The sequence below is a fragment of the Macrotis lagotis genome, chromosome 7, assembly GCF_037893015.1.
Source record: "Macrotis lagotis isolate mMagLag1 chromosome 7, bilby.v1.9.chrom.fasta, whole genome shotgun sequence".
NCBI classification, from domain to species: domain Eukaryota; kingdom Metazoa; phylum Chordata; class Mammalia; order Peramelemorphia; family Peramelidae; genus Macrotis; species Macrotis lagotis.
The window spans coordinates 46,855,098-46,875,355 of NC_133664.1; the positions used below are offsets into that span (position 1 = coordinate 46,855,098).

The 20,258-nt window shown below is 41.0% G+C and overlaps 1 pseudogene; it reads left to right on the forward strand.

Annotated features, from left to right (window-relative positions):
• The first annotated feature begins 210 nt into the window (after nt 1-210).
• LOC141493664 (calcium-regulated heat-stable protein 1 pseudogene) lies at nt 211-1,253 on the forward strand (annotated as a pseudogene).
• Nucleotides 1,254-20,258: the final 19,005 nt, after the last annotated feature.

The window sequence follows — 20,258 nt, forward strand, 5'->3', positions numbered from 1 at the left end:
TTCCTATTTCCAGCCCAATCTGTTATCATTATTGGACAATAACTTAAAACTGGTTGGAGACAGAGGAATGAGAGAATGAACAAGTCTATAATGATGAGTTAACTTACCCCTCAGGTCATTGCTTACTAGTTACAGCAACAGCTGTACAATTTTGCTCTATGAGAAAGTTAAAATAGCTTTCTCTCTGCCTCGACTAGATTGTGACCTCAGGATCACAGTGTCAGAATTTAGAAGGAACCCCAGAGGCCGCCTAGTCCAGTCCATCACTGAGCCAGGATCTCTCATCTACATCATATCCAGCAAGTGGTAAACTATGTCAGCTGAGCCTCCCCAACCACCAAAGCCCCCCACCCATCCAGCCTCTCTCTGTCTACCTGATGGTTCCCGGGAAAGGGACTGTTCACCATCTCCCATGAGAGGATACCTCATTCCCAGTCCCTTGCCAACCCGACGGACCAGAACCTTTTCAGCGACCGTGCGGGCATCTGAGGGACCTGTCTACAAGAGGGTCTGTAAATGCTTTTGCCGCTCCAAGGGGCATGGCTTCATTACACCAGCTGATGGTGGCCCAGACATGTTCCTTCATATCTCTGATGTTGAAGGAGAGTACATGCCTATGGAAGGAGATGAAGTCACCTACAAGATGTGTTCAATTCCACCAAAGAATGAGAAGCACCAGGCTGTGGAAGTTGTTATCACTCACCTGGCACCAGGCACCAAACATGAGACCTGGTCGGGACATGTCATCAGTTCCTAGGCAGCCTCTTAGCACCCCTGCTTCCTCTCTTCTCCCCAGCTTGGCTCTCTCAAAGGACACTGTTCTGGGAGGGGAGGTGGGACAAGTTTTGGGGACAGATAGATGAGTTATGAGTAAATTTTGGCCAAAGGGTGGGAAGGGACTGGGAACTCAAAAGTCAAATTGTTAAATGTGACTTATCTCCAGAAGAAAGGAGGATCAGGGGCAAGGAGGGAACAGGGTCTTGATTCCTTTCCACCTGAAATGTATTAATTTTTTAAAAAGAGGAGGCTCAGTAGCTGAGTGGAGGATTAAACTTTGAGCCCAAAGAGATGTAGAAAGGGTAATTTGGGATGTGTTATTTTCCTACCATTCTGGCTGGGCAACTATTAGCCCCAGTTTCCACATAAGACTGTCTACCTGTACCTGTGTTTGCTGGTACTTTATACCATCAAAGTTAGACTTCTGGGAGGCCCAGTAAGAACCATGTTAGGAAGTTTGGATTTTATCCCCTGATGTGTCCCAATCCTATAATGACTCAGCTTGTCACCTCTTAGTGTCCTTTGCTATTCTTAGATGTTTAGCTTCTGCCTTAGCTTTCAGACAGAATTACTGATTGATTAGAATGGGACTAACCTGAGGATGATGGAGACAGGAGAAGTATCTGAGTTCAGGGAATGAATCTCTGGATTCTTAGGAATTTGTTTCTGTGCCTTTCTAGAGGGTATAATTCTCTGGATGGAGAAACTGGAGGCTCCAACCATTGGCCAGAGAAAAGGAATTGATTGGAGATTGGGCAGCCCAGCCCTTATGTGAATCCCAGACTATCCCATCTGGATGATTATGTCATTTTAGCTGTGCTGAACTGTGAGACAGAATCCCTCATTCTCCTGTAAAACTTTCAACATGTATGAGTACTTCCCTGCTCCTAGCAAACCCTCTGGGCTTTGATGTTGAAGTGTTGGTTTGGATCCACATCTCTGGTTTGGCTGTTTTGTACTCTGTTTGAACCATTGTACTGTGAAAAGTAGAACAATGGTAGCTCCTGTTTAGAAAACAAAACTATCTCTTGAGGTTTGTTCTGAAACACTAGCTTACTAAGGAGTAGTTGTTTGCTTTCTGACAACCTGGTTAAAATGAACATTTTAAACATATTTTGGATGATGTCTTATTTTAAATGTGATATATTAAAAGTTTAGTAATTTTTTTTAGTGATTTAGGTTTCTATCTTAAACCAGATGCAATTGCATGTGTGTGCTTATCTTGCTACAAGATTGCAAGTATTGTAAATATATATATATTCTTTTTAGGCAAATGAGGTTTTGGGATTTTCTTTGTAAGTGGTTTTCTGCATTTTCAATGATGGCTCTTTAAAAGGAAAAATGTATGTTATGTTCTGAACTTTGTGATTTTAAAAAACATTTTAAATAATGCTTATTTGCTGATGATTTAAACTGAAGTTCAAGAATTAACTGCTTATTAACTTTTGTTGAAAATGATGAAAGTAAAGTTTCTTAACTTTAAAAAAAAAGAAAGTTAAAATAGATCAAGGAACAAAACTGCAGGAGAAAAGACATAAAAGAAATAAGACTTCATCTCAACAGGAGCAAGACTTCAGGTAAGAGTGCAGGCACCCAGTGCACAGGCATACAGACATAAACAAATACTTAGGAAATTCTAGGGAATGTGCTGATAGAATTAAATGCTTGTTAGTTGGTGAAGGAAAAGTAGTATAACATGGACCATTTGCTGAGTACTCACTCAAGTAAAAAAGTCCGCAATATGCCACTTGTTGCCATGTTCCCAAAAGACTTCATCTAATGCTTGAATCATCACAGGGGAACCATTTCTTGAGTCACATAAAGCAACGTGATCTGCTAGGGGAGAAATGAAAATATTATTAAAGTATTCTAAGAACACACACATACTACACACATAAATTTGGAAGCTACAAAAACTTTTCCTTAAGAAAGAAAGATGTGTCAATCTATTGTCAAATGTTATCATTTCTGTCTTCATGACATCTCTTCTACATGCCCCCTTCTCTTTCACCCTATTCATCTTCTCCCTTGGCCCATTATAACAGCCTCCTTCTCAGATCTTTCTTTCTTAAGCCCCTCCTCGTTGCCCACAGAGTAGCCAGAATGAATTCCATAGAGTACCTCAAAGATTAACAAGAAGACGATATTCTTTAAAGTTCTTTAACCTTCTGCACTGAATCTTGCCTTCAGAGAACTACCACACAGGATTTCCCTTCTGGCTCCCTCTAGTCCAGTTAAATTCACCTTCCTCCGGCTTCTCATACATAACTTTCTAGTACTCAGCTCTCTGCCTTGAAACTGGCTGCCTACCAGACCTGGCTTATCCTCTCTCCTCATCTCTGCCTCTTAGAATCCTGGGTCTCCGTCAAGATTCAGTAATCAAGTCCCAACTTCACTTGTCATATGAAGAAATGCTCTAAATCATTATTGTTTAGTGAAATGCAAATCTTATGGACCACCTCATGCTTATCAGATTGGTAACAGAAAAAGAAAATAATCAATGTTAGATAGGATATGGGAAAACCGGAACTTTTATGCACTGTTTTAATGGAACTTTAATGGAAAAGGAAAATAATGTTGGATAGGATGTGGGGAAGACTGGAACTTTAATGCATTGTTTAATGCACTCACACAGGGCAAGCGCTCACAAGGGGATCAGAAGAAGTGATACCAAGACACACTGAAGGTCTCGTTGAAGAACTTTAGAATTGCTTGTACAGTATGGGAGACCCTGGCACAGGACTACCCAGCATGGCATGCTGAGGGTGCTGTACCCTATGAGGAAAACAATTGAAGCAGCTCAAAGGAAACATGGCATCTGTAAGTTTGGAGTACCCACCTCAAGTGTTCACATGGACCATTTGTGCCCACCCTGTGGTAGAGCATTCTGAGCTCGTATTGGTCTGATCAGCCACAGTAGGACACACTGTAATTTCTTTCATACATAGCGATGTCATTTTGGTCTTCTTCAATAACAAAGGACAAGAACCAACCAAAATGATTAAAAATGTATAACCTATATTAGATTACATGGGAGCTATGGATGGGAGACAGAAAACTATCTTTACACATAATTGGAAAAACCAATAAGTAAACATATATTTTAAAAGCTCCTTTGTAAACCAAGGATTGCTTTGAGAGTGTGAGTTTCAAAATGTGGATTCAAAGCTTCCCTGATTTCCTTCATCATGCAGGAAATGGAGGGTCCCACAATGCTTTGGGATTGCCATCAGGGCTCTGAAGATAGATGTCTCCCTTAGAACCTGCCACCCTAACTGATCATGCTCAGAGAGGTCAGCAACAAGTACGAAGACAAAGATGTTTCTGTCCAGACTATGAGGCAACTGGAAGGAGACAGGATCCACCACCTCCAGAACCCTTGCCCTCAAGAAGCTTATATTTTACTGGGAGTTACAACATACAAATGATTCTATACAGTCTTGGAATTTACAGTAGATATCACTAGATCTGTAGCAACAAACATTGGAGTTTACTGTTGGAGATCTTTCCTACCAAAGAACTCAAAGGATCAGGGACAAACTCCAAGGATCAGGTAAATTTTAAACCCTTTCAGGAATCTTAGTAAAGACTTGGTGGTTTGGAATTGAAGGGGGGGAGGGGGAAGTTCTTCAGATGTCTCCTGAATAACCACTGATGGAGTTATCAAAACGAATCTTCACTATGTTGATATTTTTAGTCTCATGGGATTCTAAAAAGTTTACATCACCTCCTTTCTTGTGCTAGTTCCCCTCTCACTAACTTAGACATACTTCTCCCCATCTGGCCTCCTTGCTGCAAACCCTAATGTTTTTTAACTGATGCTCCAAATGGGAATCTAGGTGGGATCTTTCTATCTGGGGAACATCTGGGAGTGAGGCAGCAAGGTGATGAGGGACAAGGAAGGTTCTGGATTCCAAAACTATGTCTGTGTCACTAAGCTGTGCAAATTTAACTGGTCTGCTAGCTTACTAATCAAGTGACAGTACACAGGGAAGTTACTGAATCTCTAAGCCTCGGTTTGTTGGGCTGTAACATGGAGCTGAGCATATGGGGAGCGGGAGCTTAGTTTTTCAGGGTGCAGTGGGGCTCACAAATAAGATGATTTAAAGAGTTCAGTGACGGGCAAACGTGATTATTCCTCTGGGAGGGGTAGGAGGGTGTGGGTGCAAGGGAAGCCTGCAGGGCCGGACCCCCACCCCCCAGACCGCAATCCAGGGACAGTTCCACACGGTTTATCCGCCAAAAGGCCCGGAATAAGACCCAGTGGATTCTCCTCTTCTCAAAACACTGGAGCAGCACCTCGGCCAGCGCCCCGCGCCTGGGGCCCTCAAAAAGCAGGGTTCCGACCCCAAACACAGATTCAGACAGTTCGACTTCTTCCAGAAGCTTCGCACTGCCCCTCGTGGGCCCTCGGGTGGAACCTGACCCCTTCCAGCTCCGACTCGCTGAGCTGGTCCAGTTTGTTCACCAGCCAGAACTAGTACCTCTCCATGGCTGGGCGGGGAGCGGCGGGGGCTGCGGGAGAGGAGTGGGGGAGACACGGGCAACCCACCTCCCAGCTTCGGGACCCAGTCCCTGGTGTGGAGTTGGCCTGACAGGAATTAAAAGTTTAACTTCCCACCAGCTTTTCTGGGTGGGTCTGTTCTGTCCCTGACTCTGTTTTCTCTCTCTCTCTCTCTCTCTCTCTCTCTCTCTCTCTCTCTCTCTCTCTCTCTCTCTCTCTCTCTCTCTCTCTCGTCTCTGTCTCTCTATTTCTGTCTCTATGTCTCTCCTCACTCTCTAGTTTCTATCTCTGTCTCTACTCTCTTTGTCTCTCTGACTCTCTTTCTCTCTGTCTTTGTGTCTCTCTCTATCTCTCAATCTCCTCTGTCTCTTTCCGTCTCTCTCTTTTTTGCTCGAACTTTCTCTTTTTCCTCTTCCCCTCCTCTTCTTTCTTCTGTCTTTGATCTTACTCCCTTTCCCTTTCTTCTCTCTTCTCCTTTCTTTCCCTCCTCTCTCCCTCCCCACTTTCCTCCTCTAGGACCCTCTGTCTCTCCTTCTAAGACACAGTATTTCTATTTACAGTTAGCCATGGGAATTTGAGTTAGATCTACAGAATGACTCCCCATGCTTTATCTGGCCATTGGATTTTTCCCTAATCCCTCAGACTATCAATATATGACTCTCTCTTCAAGTCCTAATTCAACCAACCACTACTCATTTGTGTGGTTTTTTTCACATTTTTTCACATTTTTCACATTGTGCTTTATACATTGTGATCACCAATCTTTTTAAAGAATACATTTTTCCTGCTATCTTCAGCTTCTTATATCATTAGAGCTGTCCAAAGTACCAACTTCCATGAAACAATCCCTTTTCTTGTTTTGGGGGGAAAAATGTATTTTAGAAGAGCTCCCACCACAAGGTGAAAGAATTCCAAAATTACATTCCAGTATATGGTAGGTGATATGAACAGATTTCATGAAGTGAAGCATGAACAGACAAATGATGTACAGCAGGGTCACCTAGGAATGCTCTGTGCAAAGTAGGCCCAAACTTAGAGATGATCTCTCAGGTAACTGATCCTCTGAGATGGTCATTGCAGGAATTGGAGAGGATCCTGAGTTTTAATGCTCAATTGAAAAGACTACCTGAGAGGACAAAGAGTTGACTCAGGGAATAGAGCACCTGTCATTCAATAGGGAGGAACTCAGACACTTACTAGCTGTGTCACTTAATCCCAATCCCTGATCGCCTCCCCCAAAATACCTATGTGACCAAGAAGAAATCATTTGGTTTTTTCCACAAAATGAGTAAAAATGTGAGGGTAGGACAAGTCTATGATCCTTAAAAATCACCCCATGCATCATGATTAAGATCTAAACTGCTCAAAGTGACTATAAAAACATTCTATAACATAACCGGAGAATGATCTACAAGCCAGACCACATTTTTGTGGACGGAGTTCCTGTTCTTCCTACCTCCACCTCTAAATTGAATTACCCATCTAGGTATTTGAGTTTCTAGTCTAGTGTAATACAAACTCTGGAAGTTCTAACCACTCAAAAAGGCTCTGAGTCTGGTCAGGGGGATAGGTCTGTTGGATACCTATTTGATGATGACAAGCTGAACTTTGGAAAGGCTCATTCAAACTCAGAGTGACTACAAGATGATGAATTTTCTGGCCACAGTAACCCTCAAAAAATTAGTAAGGGGGCTGTGATCTGTGATAGAAGAGGGAACATGCAAAATGAGAATAAATAAATATTAAATATTAAAAAAGAAGAGGGAACATGAATTAGGAAGGAATTATGGATCTGTGAAATGCTGCTTTGAAGAGCAATTTCCTCAACATAATCTTTTGATACCAGTACTGAGGGATTTTTAAGCTAATTTAAGGCAATGGTGTTAAGTGACTTGCCCAAGGTCATACAGCTAGGCAATTATTAAGTGTCTGAGGCTGGGTTTGAACTCAGGTCCTCCTGATTCCAGTAATGGGGGGAGGCTTATTAATTTATTTTTTAAAATAGCTTGACCTCCTTGAGGGAGGTCATGGAGCACCTTGGAGAGATTGCAATCTACAATCAGAGCACCTGTGTTTAAACTCCACCTATGTCCTATGTTACCTTTGAGGCCTTGGGCAAAGTTACTTGAACTTCTTTATCTTCAATTTCCTCACTTTCAATGAGTAGGGTGTACAATAGTGCCTTTCAGCACCAGATCTATGGTTCCATAAATCATATTCAACCCAAGTTCCTAACTGCATAGCCACTGCTCTTTCCTTTTGTAACAAACCCACTCTCTCTTAGGACATTTAGGAAGACAAAGTCAGCTGTTAAAAAAAAAACATCTTTGGGGCAGCTAGGTGACATAGTGGATAAAGCACCGGCCCTGGAGTCAGGAGTACCTGGGTTCAAGTCCAGACTCAGACACTTAATGATTACCTAGCTATGTGGCCTTGGGCAAGCCACTTAACCCCGTTTGCCTTGCAAAAACCTAAAAAAAAAAAATCTTTGCATAAACATATTCAAATTGGTATTATTAGGCCTCCAAGTTGCACCTCATCCTTGTACTGTCCATCCCATTTCACCCTCCAAATTCCACATCCAGATGGAAATGAATGAGATATAAGAAACCATCCTTGGAGATGGTTTCTTCATCTAAATATGAGTATTCCTCACACGTTCAGTTGTTGTGACCTTAGCTCAAAAAGCTCAAGGACTCTCCCTGCATGTTGGGCCTTCTCCAGGCCTCCTGATCTGCATCTTGCCATTAGACCAGATGGCTCCTGAGGAGTGAGGCTATTCACTTTGCAAACCAACCCTTCATTTAAATCCAATTCCCTTGCAAAATGTGGTATCTCCTTCCTGATATCATGGTTTGACTCAAACAGTGTTTCTGTCCTGATACAATATTCTTTCTGAATTTAAAAATGTTCATCAATCATTTTACAAGGTCTTCCTAGAAAATACAGGATGCTGGCAGGTATAGAATAATAATGAAGAATCTGAGCTGGAAGCTGAAGGATGCCCTGGGATACCAAGCTAGCTTCAGTTAGGAAAGCAGAATGGCAGCAAAATCTTGTTATGGAGCAACAGTCTAACTCTGCCTAGAGACTGGCTTATTAGAAATCAGAGGGGAAATGGCAAGGGTGATGGCAGCTCAACCATTTTCCTATTGCTTGACTTCTAGAACTCTCCAAAGAGGCAAAGTGTTGCTAATACATCTGGCAATCTTTGCTCATTTCCTTTCTCTGGAAGCCATCTCACTCTGATACCTATGCCCTACAGGCCTCACTTCTGATTGGAGAGAACCTGGCCAGGACCACAAGGCTCATTTTCAATTTCATTCTTTGTTCTCCAGACTTTCCTTCCTTCTATCCAATTTGTATATATTGACTTCCCTCCACCTTCAGTTCCCATTTGAATGAAAGGGTTTTGAAGGTAGGGAAAGCCATCATTTTGCTTCTACTAGCATTCTGGACCCTTATCAAAGTAACTGGTGGAAGGTAAGTACTAAATAAATATTTCATCTATAGATCCATCTGATCACAAGCCCTTCTTGTTAGATGGGACTACCAAAGCAACAAGGTTCTATTAAGAAACCACAAAGGACTCAGAATAGAGGAATATTAGAACAGCAATGGAGGAGGGATGGTACAAAAGAAAACTAGCCATTCTTTGTGCTCAAGAAACTTAAAATGTCCCCAGGGAAACAAAAGACACAGGTAGAACAGGTGATAGGAGAGAAAAATCATGATTAGGAGCCAAAATGGATTGTACAAATCAATTATAAAAAGGGAAGAGTTGCCTGAGTTTGGTTGAAGGAAATTCTGTGAGAATAAGCAAATGGAGATGGCCACTGAAGGATGGTCTCCTTTTGGAGAGCTGGGGTGGGGAGTAGAGACTGAGTCTGGAATTGCAGTGGAGCATAATGTGAAGAGGAGACCAGTCTGACTAGAGGGAGAATTGGAGTAAATATGGTGAAATACACTAGGTGGAGTGAGAGATTAGAGAATAACATGACAGAATCTAGAATTTTAAAGATGTAGGCAGTTCCTCTTAGGTCGTGGAGTCCAGTCTCTTCTGCTTTTAAACAAGGAAAATTTGGGAGGAGAGTCCAGGTTGCCTAACTCATGACCAGTGTCCCTTTACATTAATGTCTGAAATGTGCAGTAGAAAGACACTGAACGCAAATGCTACCTTTGTTGTTCTTTCAGACCTTTGGTTTCCTCCTCTGTAAAAGCTGATGGCAGGTTGGAATGAATTCTCTTTTAGTTTAGAAGCTATGATCCTGTTGACAAAGGCTCCCTAGAGGGGTGTGACATAACAGTAGCAATTTCCGAAGGCAGAATGGAAGGACGGTGACTGGAAGGAAGACTAGGAAATAAAGTCACTATGACCATGAAGGTATGGGGTGATCTATGGAAACATCTTCAATCACATACCTCCATAAAGCTGCAAATGTGCATCACCTCTATTTATCTCCTTTGGTTCTGACAACCTTATACTCTAAGTTCTGTAGCTATGATTTGCTCCCATTTTACAGATGAGCCTAGAAGATAGGATTCAGATTCAGGCCTTTCTCCTGATTTCATGTATATCACTCTTTGATACACCATATCATACCACACTCTTTAAAGAAAGAAAAAGATGAATTTGAGGACTATTGTAAGAAAGGAATGATAGGAGTTAGTAACTGATCTAAGGAACAGGACATTTAGAGAAACTGAGGGTTGGAGTCTAGGTGAGTGGAAGATAGAAATGGACCCACTGAAAGGCAAATCGCTGGGGGCAGTGAGGGGACCCAGGACAGACAACTGAAGGCTTAGAGAGAGGAAGAACTGAGCAACTTCAGTAGGACCTACTGCTTATCAAACTTAACAGATGAGCCAGGAGGTATTAAGAGAAAAAAAAAACAACAGCTTCCAAAAACTGACTACATAGCAGTCTCTTCACATCATCTCCCATCACACCGAATTGATGCATTAAGAGTAACATTCTCACTTCAATGAGTTCAAGAAAGAGGGCAGGAATAACCAGAGCTAGGTGATCCCTCAGTGAGTCTAGTTACTCCTTCTAGCCTGTCTTTCCTAGATCACCTGTAGTGGTCAGAACCCTGGGAGGCTACATAAAGGCTTCCTGGGTGAAAAGCAAATTCCTCTTAACCTCACTAGGAACTGGAAACCTCCCTACCTCTCCCTGCTATTCTGCAGATCCCAAAGTACTTAAAAATGCACAAGACATGGTTTGTTTTGCATTAAACCTATAGCTCAGTCACCTAAATCATCAATATTTGTTATATTATATATATACCTATAATTGTTTCAAAAGTTTCTGCTAAAAATACCAGTAGGTTAAAATATAAAGTCTTTAGTTCTTGTCACCCAAGCCCATTTCCTCTCTCTAAATTTTACTATTGGAACACAGTAAGGTAATTGAGGGGAAAGAGACCATGATGTTTGCAATCTTGAGAACAATTCAGTCTTCAACTCTTGAATGGCTCCCACTAAAAAGTTGTAGCTTTGTGTCTACTATGTCTTCATAAAAGCAAATCAACTCATCCAGTCTGAGAGAAGTTTATGAAGGAAAATCTCCCTTTCTGATGATTTGGCTCGTAATACCCAAACATATTAAGGGAGGTTTTCTTCTGATTGGCAAATACGACATTTATCTACAAGAAGAGGTTTAATTTATACGGCAAATGGAAAAATATCCTTTCTCTTTAAACTCACAATAATAGTAGGTCTCATTGGCAGTTCCCCTAAAGCCTCTGATGACAGGGAGAAGTGGGATCAATAATTCCTAAAGTAGTGTATGATCCTGGGAAGGGGACATATATCTATCATCTTTCCAGGATTTCTAAATTCCCCACAATTCTGAATACTAGTTATTTTATATAGAGTGCTGTAGATCGATGAGCATTTTTAGTGTTTAAAAATCAATTTCTTCTTTTCTTTCCTCAACCTGGTTAGCATCTCAAAATTAAAAATTTTAGGGGGGGGGGACCAAACCTACTACTAATCCTTACTGATTTCCTGCCCTTTCTGTATCCCATGAAAGGAATCATTCCTAATCACGAAACTTTGCCCAGTTTCATTAGTCAAGTATTTGGGTTACTCAGTATGAGCTTTATTTTCCCCTACTGAGGTTCTATGAATAGAGAAGAAACAGAGATCTAGCTATCTGCCCAATATTAGCTTCTTCCTGCAATCTATAAACACATTTTCATTTTTCTCACATTTTCTAGGTTTTGATGTGTTGTAAATCCAGAAACTATATTGAGACTATATTCAGTCAGTTACATTTTATCAGCTTTGAAATTATGCATATTGGAGAATTATAAATCAGATCCCCAAGGCAGCTTTCTTTCTCAGGCTTTAAAAATGATTTTAAAAAGGCCTTAAAGAACTTCACCACAATCAACAAGTCAAATTAGGTTTTAAGGAAAGTATAGTATTCCTTCAGGAAGACCCATGAAGGAACCCAGATCAGAGGAGGTAACTTTAATGTAGATCTGGGGAAAATGTAATCAATAAATCTGTAACCTCTTGGTGACCCAAAGGGTTCATAACATTTCCCCAGAGTAGAATCATGGCATTTCCCATCTCTTACCACTTTAATCTGACTTCCCTCAAAATACTGGAAAAACACAAGTGCCATTATATGAGAAAAGAGCATTTTATTTATTTATTGTTTTAGGCCTTTTGCAAGGCAAACGGAGTTAAGTGGCTTACCCAAGGCCACACAGCTAGGTAATTATTAAGTGTCTGAGACCGGACTTCAAACCCAGGTACTCCTGACTCCAGGGCCGGTGCATTATCCACAGCACCACCTAGCCACCCCTTTACAGCATTTTATTTAAAAACTAAAACCAAAATCTGCCTGACCTTTCAGATTCCTCAAGAACTGGGTCTATTCCTACTCTCATAATAACATGGCACAGAAAGGAATAAGGTTGTAGATGCTTGTGTGAAATGGGGGATTGGATAAAATAAGCCTAACTGTTCCTGGATGGAAAAAGACATTTCTCTCCACCCTTCACCTCCACTCAGAAATACTTACTATCCATCAGGGAAAGAGATTTGAAGATGAAACACAATAGAAAGTAATAAGACTTCTATAATCTCTGTAGAGGTGTCCTTTAATAATCCAAGTTTGTGAAGTTGAATTGAGGCCTTAAGGAAAGCTATAAAACAGTTTTGAGCCTTCCACTGGGAGAGGGGAGGGGGTAATTTTGGTAATTTCCCTAAGATGCTTTTACACTAACAATGTTGAGGCTTTATATATTTCCTCTTGAAAAAAAAGTCTTTGTGTCTGTTACTTACACAGATTCACAGTATAAAACAACAAAAGGTTTTCTAATGTGAAAGGAAACCAGAAGGCAATTTCATTACACGTGCTAGATTAGAAAGATGATTGTCTTCCTATTGCAAGCCCACACACCCATGTTTTTGTTGGGGGTTTTTTGGGGGGGTAGTTGGTATCATGATTCAGCAATGTGGCTAATTTTAGAGTTTCTTGAAGGAGATTATGAGCCCTTTATGCTTCAGTGGCAAATATGGTCAATGGCAAAAAAAAGATTGACAAATGAAGATTCCCTATCCAGACCATATCCAACTAGTCCCTAAATCCTTTCATTCTTGCAGTGTTTGCTCCCATACTGGTATACGCATCCCAGTTACCACCACATGACACTAGGACTGGTTATAATTTCTGTGTAATATTTTGACTATCTAAACATATCTTTCCCCATTTGCCTGATGCTCAAAGCATACTATTAAGACACTTAGAAAATGAAAGAAATACCCAAAGATGTCAGTACAGTTTTACTACATTTTGTGAAAATCAGGGCCACACAAAGAACTGGAAAAAGCAGATAATCATAGGGATTGGAGATAAATAAAGTGTAGGACTTAAATGTAATGGAATACTGTGCCATAAGAAATATTGGATATGAAGGATTCAGAGAAGCATGAATTAATTACAAACTGATGCAGAGTGAAGTAAGGAGACCCCTCAAAAAATAGGCTGCTACATCAAAACAAAGAACAAAAAATAAATGATATGTAACTCACACAACCAATTTTAGAATAGGAAAGGAAATGAAAAAATATGTCTTGCTTCCTTCTATGTTGAGGTTAGGGCCCATCCATAGGGAGCTGCATATTTTTTCTTTTCTTTTAAAAATTTTTTATTACAAAGGACAAACTGCTACTGAGAGAACATATTCAGAAGAAAAAGGGGGGCATAAAAAGGCAATAAGTATATGAAAAGGAAAATTATACCTTTGCTAATATTTTATATATTGTCATAGGTGACGTGCTGTGAAAAGAAGAATCAAATGGGAAAAACTAGGAGAAGAAAAAACAAAAAACAATATTTAATATGCTTTGTTCTGTATTCAGGCTCCATTGTTCTTCCTCTGGATATGGATGGTATTGAACATCAGTAATATTTTAGAATTGTCTTTGATAACTGTATGACTGAGAAGAGCTAAGTCTATCACGGTTGACCATCAGACAATGTTGCTCTTAAGAAACAGTGTTCTCCTGGCTCTTCTCACTTCAGTTAGCATCAGTTTATATAAGTCTTTCCAGGTTTTCCTGAAGTCTGTCCGTTCATCTTTTCTTACAGAACACTTCTATTATATTCATATATCCCAACTTGCTGGGAATCCCCTTCATTTCCAATTCTTTACCATTACAAAACTATAAATATTTTTGGATTTGTGGATAGCTTTTTTTTTATGCTTGCCTTAAGAAATAGACCTAGCAGTGGTTTTGCCATTGTCCTTTGGTCATAGTTCCAAATTGCTCTGGATAACAGGTAATTCAGCTCACAATTCCATAGTGTTTTAGCATCCCAGTATTCCCATATCCTTCTGATGGGGGTGATCATTTCCCTTTTTTGTTATTTTAACCAATTTGATAGGTATGAGATGATACATCAGAGTTGTTATAATTTTCATTTCTCTAATCAATAATGATTTAGAACATTTCTTCATATGACAAGTGAAGATAGAGCTTGAACTGAATCTTTTAGGTGACCCAGGATTCTAAGAGGCAGAGATGAGGAGAGACAATAAACCAGGTTTGGTAGGCAGACAGTATCAAGGCAGAGAGCTGAGAACCAGAGGGTTATTCATGAGAAGCAAGAGGTAGGTGAATTTAACTGGTCTAGAGGTAACAGGAAGAAAAATCCTTGTGGTAGACCTCTGAAGGTAAGGTGCAGTACAGAAGGTAAAGAATTTCAAATAATATGGTCTTATAGTTGATTCTAAAGCTACTTTAGGGAAGTCACTCAGTTACTATGTTGTCAATGAGGAGGGACTAAAGAAAGGGAGATTTGAGGAGGCTGTTTTAATAGACTAAGGGGAAAAGGTGAACTAGAGAAAGGGACACATAGAAGAGATGTCATTAAAACAGAAATGACAAAATTCAACAACAGATTGGATCAGAGGAGTGTGTAATGAGTGTCTGTCCAAAGTGAGTGATTAGAAAGATGTTGGTTCCCTCTTCATAAATAAAAAAGTTTGGGAGACAGGTATATTTAGGAGGAAAGACAATGATTATTCTTTGGCTATGGCTTTTATGGGTTACCATAGATTCATCCAGTTCAGAAGCAATTGGTGATATGGGACTAGAAGTAAACAGAGAGCCTAGGGCCATATAAAGTAAATCTGTGGTTCATTTGAAGCAGGACCATGATTAAATTCATGAAAGATAATGCAGTTACCAAATCAGTGAATAGTACCTGTACTTAGTGGTGATTCACCAATTAGAGAGGAGGAGGAGGAGGGAGAGTCTTGGGATATACCTACTGTATGGGAATATAAATATAGATTATGGACAAACAAAGGATTCTTAGAGCAGTCAAATTCAAAGAGAACTAAGAGAGGCAACTGGTGGCATTGTAGATAAAGCCCTTGTCCTGAAATTTAAATCCAGTTCCATATACTTAGAAGTTGTGTAGCTCTGGGAAAGCCACATAACCTCTTTGTCTCAGTTTTTTCAACTGAAAAATGAGGATAAAACTGGGGGCATGTCTTTAGTGTCAAAGGCTGCAGAGACAAGGAGAAGGATGAGGATTGATAAAAGGTCATTTGACCTTTTGAAGGTCATTTGAGTGATGAGAACCAAGGCCAGATTGCAAAGAGTGGAAGATTAAGTGAGAGGAGAGGAAGTAGAGATGATGTTTGAAGACAATTTAGTCTAGGACTTAGGCTGAGAAAAAGGAGAGAGCTAGAGAGTAATAGCTAGCAGGGAAGCTTAAGAATTATTGAAGACTTGGGCCTATTAATAGGATAAAGGCAAGAAATTCATGGATAGGGACAGATTAGAGGACAGAGAATGAGGGGAAAGTATCCTTCGAGCAATCTGCTGGAGAAAACAGGAGGGAATGAATGGGGTTAAGGAAAAGGGTGAAGTCTAGAGAAAGAGCATGGAGGAAAGCACAAAATAAGTAATCTTACTCTTTGGACCTTTTTTTTTTGGTCTATTTTTTCTAGACAAGAAAAGCCTTTCAGCAAGACCTTGAAGAAACCCAAGGGAAATGACCACCATGAATTGGTAAATTAATTCTTATTTTTCACTTGAAACTGAGTAATGTAAGCATCTAAGAACTACTTGATTTCGCATTTAGGCAATTGAACTAGAGACTTAACCTAGCTGTAAGAGGGGAAATTTGTATGTGATGTCACCCCCCCTGTTCATGTCTATTCCCTCTGGGATAAACCAATAGACTCCTCTGTTTGTCATTCAGAGTCCTGTGAAATCTGGCATCAACTTCACATTTCAAACTGATTTCCTATTGCACCCCTTTCATCCATCTTCTAGACAAATCAAATTGGATGACTTGATTTTCCCCCAAAACAGTATTCCATCAGACTGGCTCCCATCCCAAGAGGGCTCTCCCTCTTTACCTGCACTTCATAAAATCCCTGGGTTCAGTGAGAACTCAATTACCTCCTCCTACCAGAGCTGGTACTCTCTCACCCCCTCTTTACCCCGATTGTTAGAGTTCTGACCGAAGAATGTGAATTCCAAGGGTGGCAAAGACTATGCCTTTATCTTTGTGCTGCACTGCTCTCTTGCCTGTGTTCAGGCCCTCCGCTCTTCCCTGGAGCTGTGAGGAGAGTCCCTGCTTGGCTATGGTGGTGGCGTGGGGGCCCAGATTTTGACATGGATCTGAGTGTGGTTAAACAGCTGAGTCCTTCCCCAGGAAGAGTAGAGAGGCCTCTGCAGTCTCCCTCACCCCCCTCACCATCTATGGGCTGACAGCTCTGGATGTGCTGGGTGGCTCTGTCAATTGTCAATGCAAGTTCTCACCACAGGGCTGCTCTGAGACCAGAGCTCGACTCCACACTCACTCTGGTGTGGCAGAGTTCTCCACCACCCCTTCCAGCTGTTCCCAATGATTAAATTGCCCCCTCTGCCACAGACCCAGGTGCCCAGCCAGGCTGTAATGTGGCTGCAGCTTTTTCCAACCAACTCGTCCTGGTGGAACAGACCTTTCTTGCCGAACTTCTAAGTTGTCTTGCACTGGGAAATTGTATCACTCAGTCTTTCTGTGGGTTCTGCCCCTCTATATTTTGGCTAGATTCATAATTTGATAGCTTTTGGAGTTTTGGGAGAACAAATTTCCAGGAATTCCTGATTTCACACTGCTATCTTGACTCTGCTCCCAATTCTTGTTTTTTTTTAAATTCCTATGAGTGCTTTCATGCTTTTGTCTCTTGTTGGATGCTTTATGTAAATCCTGAAGGGGGAGGGAAGAGAGAGGAAGCAGAAGGCAGGGCAAATGCAGAAACGATGTGGGAGAGAGAGAGGGAGTAAGCCAGAAGAAGAAATGAATTTTATCAAACAGGAAAATAGAAAAACACATGCATGAATGAATGAATGAATGAATGAACAAATGAGTAAATGGACAAATGAATGAATGAATAGATAGATGGAAAAAATAAAGAGAAGCAACTTATATTTTCTTAGCTACAAATTTAATGTTCATCAAGCTTTCTTCAAATTGACAATGGGATAGTTTAAAATTGAAGTCAAATCAGAAGGTCACACAGCTAGGTAATTATTAATTTTCTGAGTCTGGATTTGATCTCAGGTCCTCCTGACTCCAGGGTTGGTGCTCTATCAATTGTATCACCTATCTGCCCCCTATTAGCTGGACAGCACCTGGTACAAGTACTAGTGTTCCATAAGAAACCATGAGTGGTTGGACTTTGGAGAAGCATGGAAAGAATTACACGAACTAATGCTGAAGGAAAAGAGCAGAACCAAGAGAACATAGTACACGTTAACAACATTATGAGTTGCTGATCTATGATGTATGAAGCTCCCCTTAGCAGTTCAGAGATCAAGGATGACCCTGGGAGACCTGTTATGGACAAGATTATTCACATCTAGAGAGGGAAAAAACCAACATAGAATCTGAATGTATACTGTGTTCACGTTTTTAGAACTTTTCTCATGTTTTTTCTTCCTATCTCCAGGTTTTCTTTCTTTTCTCTTAATCTTAATTCCTCTTACACAAAAATGACTAGTATGTAAATATGTTAAACAGAAATGTATATGCACAACTTTTATCAGACTGTTCAACACCAAGGGGATGGGGGAGGGAAGGGATAGTAGTAGAAAAATGTATAACTTATAAATTACAAATGTTGAAAAACTACCAAAGCATGTTATTGAAAAAATAAAATAAAATATATTCTTGTTTTAAAAAAAAAATTCATGTTCTCTCTGGGTCTTGACATAGGCTTTTCTCCTCTGCTTGATTTAGCACTTCTGCTTAATAGACTTCTTTCCTTGCTCAATTGACCAAAATGAATCTCATTTGTTGCTTTGGAACTGAGAGGGAGAAGTGGGAATGGGGGGATAGTCCCTTGAATAATGCCCACTCTTCACATCCTGGTCCCTCACTTGTTAATGTTTTCTCAGAAATGACTTTGTACATATTTTTATTTGATTTTTGGTGTCTATGTTTTCTTCCCTAGAATGTAAGCTCCTTGAAAGCAAGAGCTAAACTCATTTTAGCTTAGTTTCTCCAGCCCTAGCAAACACATACTGAATGAAGGAAGCAAGCTGGTAGGGACCATTTATGTTGTTGAAGTCCTTCCTGATGGACAACAAGCAGGAAGTACTGAATATATAAAAACAGGCCAGAATGAAGCCCCTCCCCTCAAGGAGCTTGCATTCTAATGGTAAATATAACACACAAACTGATCTATACAGTGATAGAATTTATAGTAGATGCCACACACTTGATCTGTCCCAATCAGTATTGGAATGGATTGTTGGGGATCTTTCCTGCCAAGAATTCCAAAAAGATCAGAGATAAACTCTGAGGATCCAGTAGATTATGAATCCTAGGATCCTGCCCCAAATAGAGCTGAACAAAGAGAATTTCAATAAAGACATGGTAGTTTGGAATTGAAAGGGGAGTGGGGAGATGCCCAGAAGAACCTCTTGTGGAGCTATAAAAATATATCTTGGATTTATTGCTATTTTTTGGCATTATGGTATTCTCTTTTAAAACATTTTAAAAATGTTTTCATTTATTTAAGGCAATGAGGTTAAGTGATTTGCCCAAGGTCACACAGCTAGGCAATTATTAAGTGTCTGAGGCTGGATTTGAACTCAGGTATTCCTGACTCCAGGGCCACTGCACCACCTTGCTGCCCCTTCTTTCTTTCTTTCTTTCTTTCTTTCTTTCTTTCTTTCTTTCTTTCTTTCTTTCTTTCTTTCTTTCTTTCTTCATTCATTCACTTATTCATTTATTCACTCATTTATTTATTTGTTTGTTTGTTTATTCATTCGTTTGTTTGTTTGTTTAGGTTTTTACAAGGCAATAGGGTTAAGTGGCTTGCCCAAGGCCACACAGCTAGGTAATTATTAGGTGTTTGAGACTGGATTTGAACCCAGGTACCCCTGACTCCAGGGCCAGCGCTTTATCCACTGCTCCGCCTAGCTGCCCCTCCCTTATTCTTTAAAAAAAAAATTCTTTATTTGTTTTTCCAACAACATGCAATGGTATTTTTCACCAATCATTTTTTTATAAGATTTTGAATTCTACATTTTTCTCCCTCCCTTTGACAGAAAGCAATCTATTATAGGTTCTACAAGTGTAATTGGTGTCATGAGATTAGAATCAAGAACACCTCAAATCTGGTCCTAGCTCCCACTTTCTAGCTAAATGACCTTGGACTAAGCAAGTTACCTCTGTAAACATCAGTTCCCCCATCTGGTTTCCCTAGCTCCCCGTTGTTTTAAATCCTAAGGTTTTCAAGGCACGTTCCAAATGGCCATCTGGGCCCCTGATGGTCTTTCTATCTGGGTGACGGACGGAGGGGATGAAACAGGGAGGTGATGGGGACACGGGGAGTTCTGGATCCCAAGCCTGCACCTGACCCTGCCCAGATGTCAATTAAAACTCCCCTGCTGGCTTGTTCTCGGGGTCCATAAACAGACACAAGTCCCTCAACCCTGAAGCCTCGGTTTGTCTGGCTAGGAATGGACCTAAGGAGAGCTGGAGCTGGGCCTCTAGGGGAGCCAAGATTAAGTGGATGGTTTACAGAGCTTAAACCCGGTTATTCTTGGGGGCCTGGGGAGGGGGAGAGATAAATGGGGGTCTGTGCAAGGGAAGCGTGGGGGACCCGCTCCCCAATACCCTACTGCATGTAAGAGGTCCGCGTGGTTTATCCGCAGGAGGAGCTGGATAAGAGGGTGTGAGTTCGAGTCTCGCCCAAGCGCGGCAGCCGCAGATCGGGGGCACCCCGGGGTTTGGGGAGACCCTTTCCAGGTCCCATTCTGCGCGGCCGGGGATTCGGGGCGCACTCAGGAAGAACTTGAACCCTTTCAGTTCGACCCACTCTGTTGGGTCAGTTTGTTCACCATCTGGTCCTTGAACCTCTCCATGGCTGGAGTAGGGGGGCGAGGAATGGGGGAGACCCTGGAAAGGGGGGCCAGTCTCGAGCTGCGGGAGGGAGTGGAG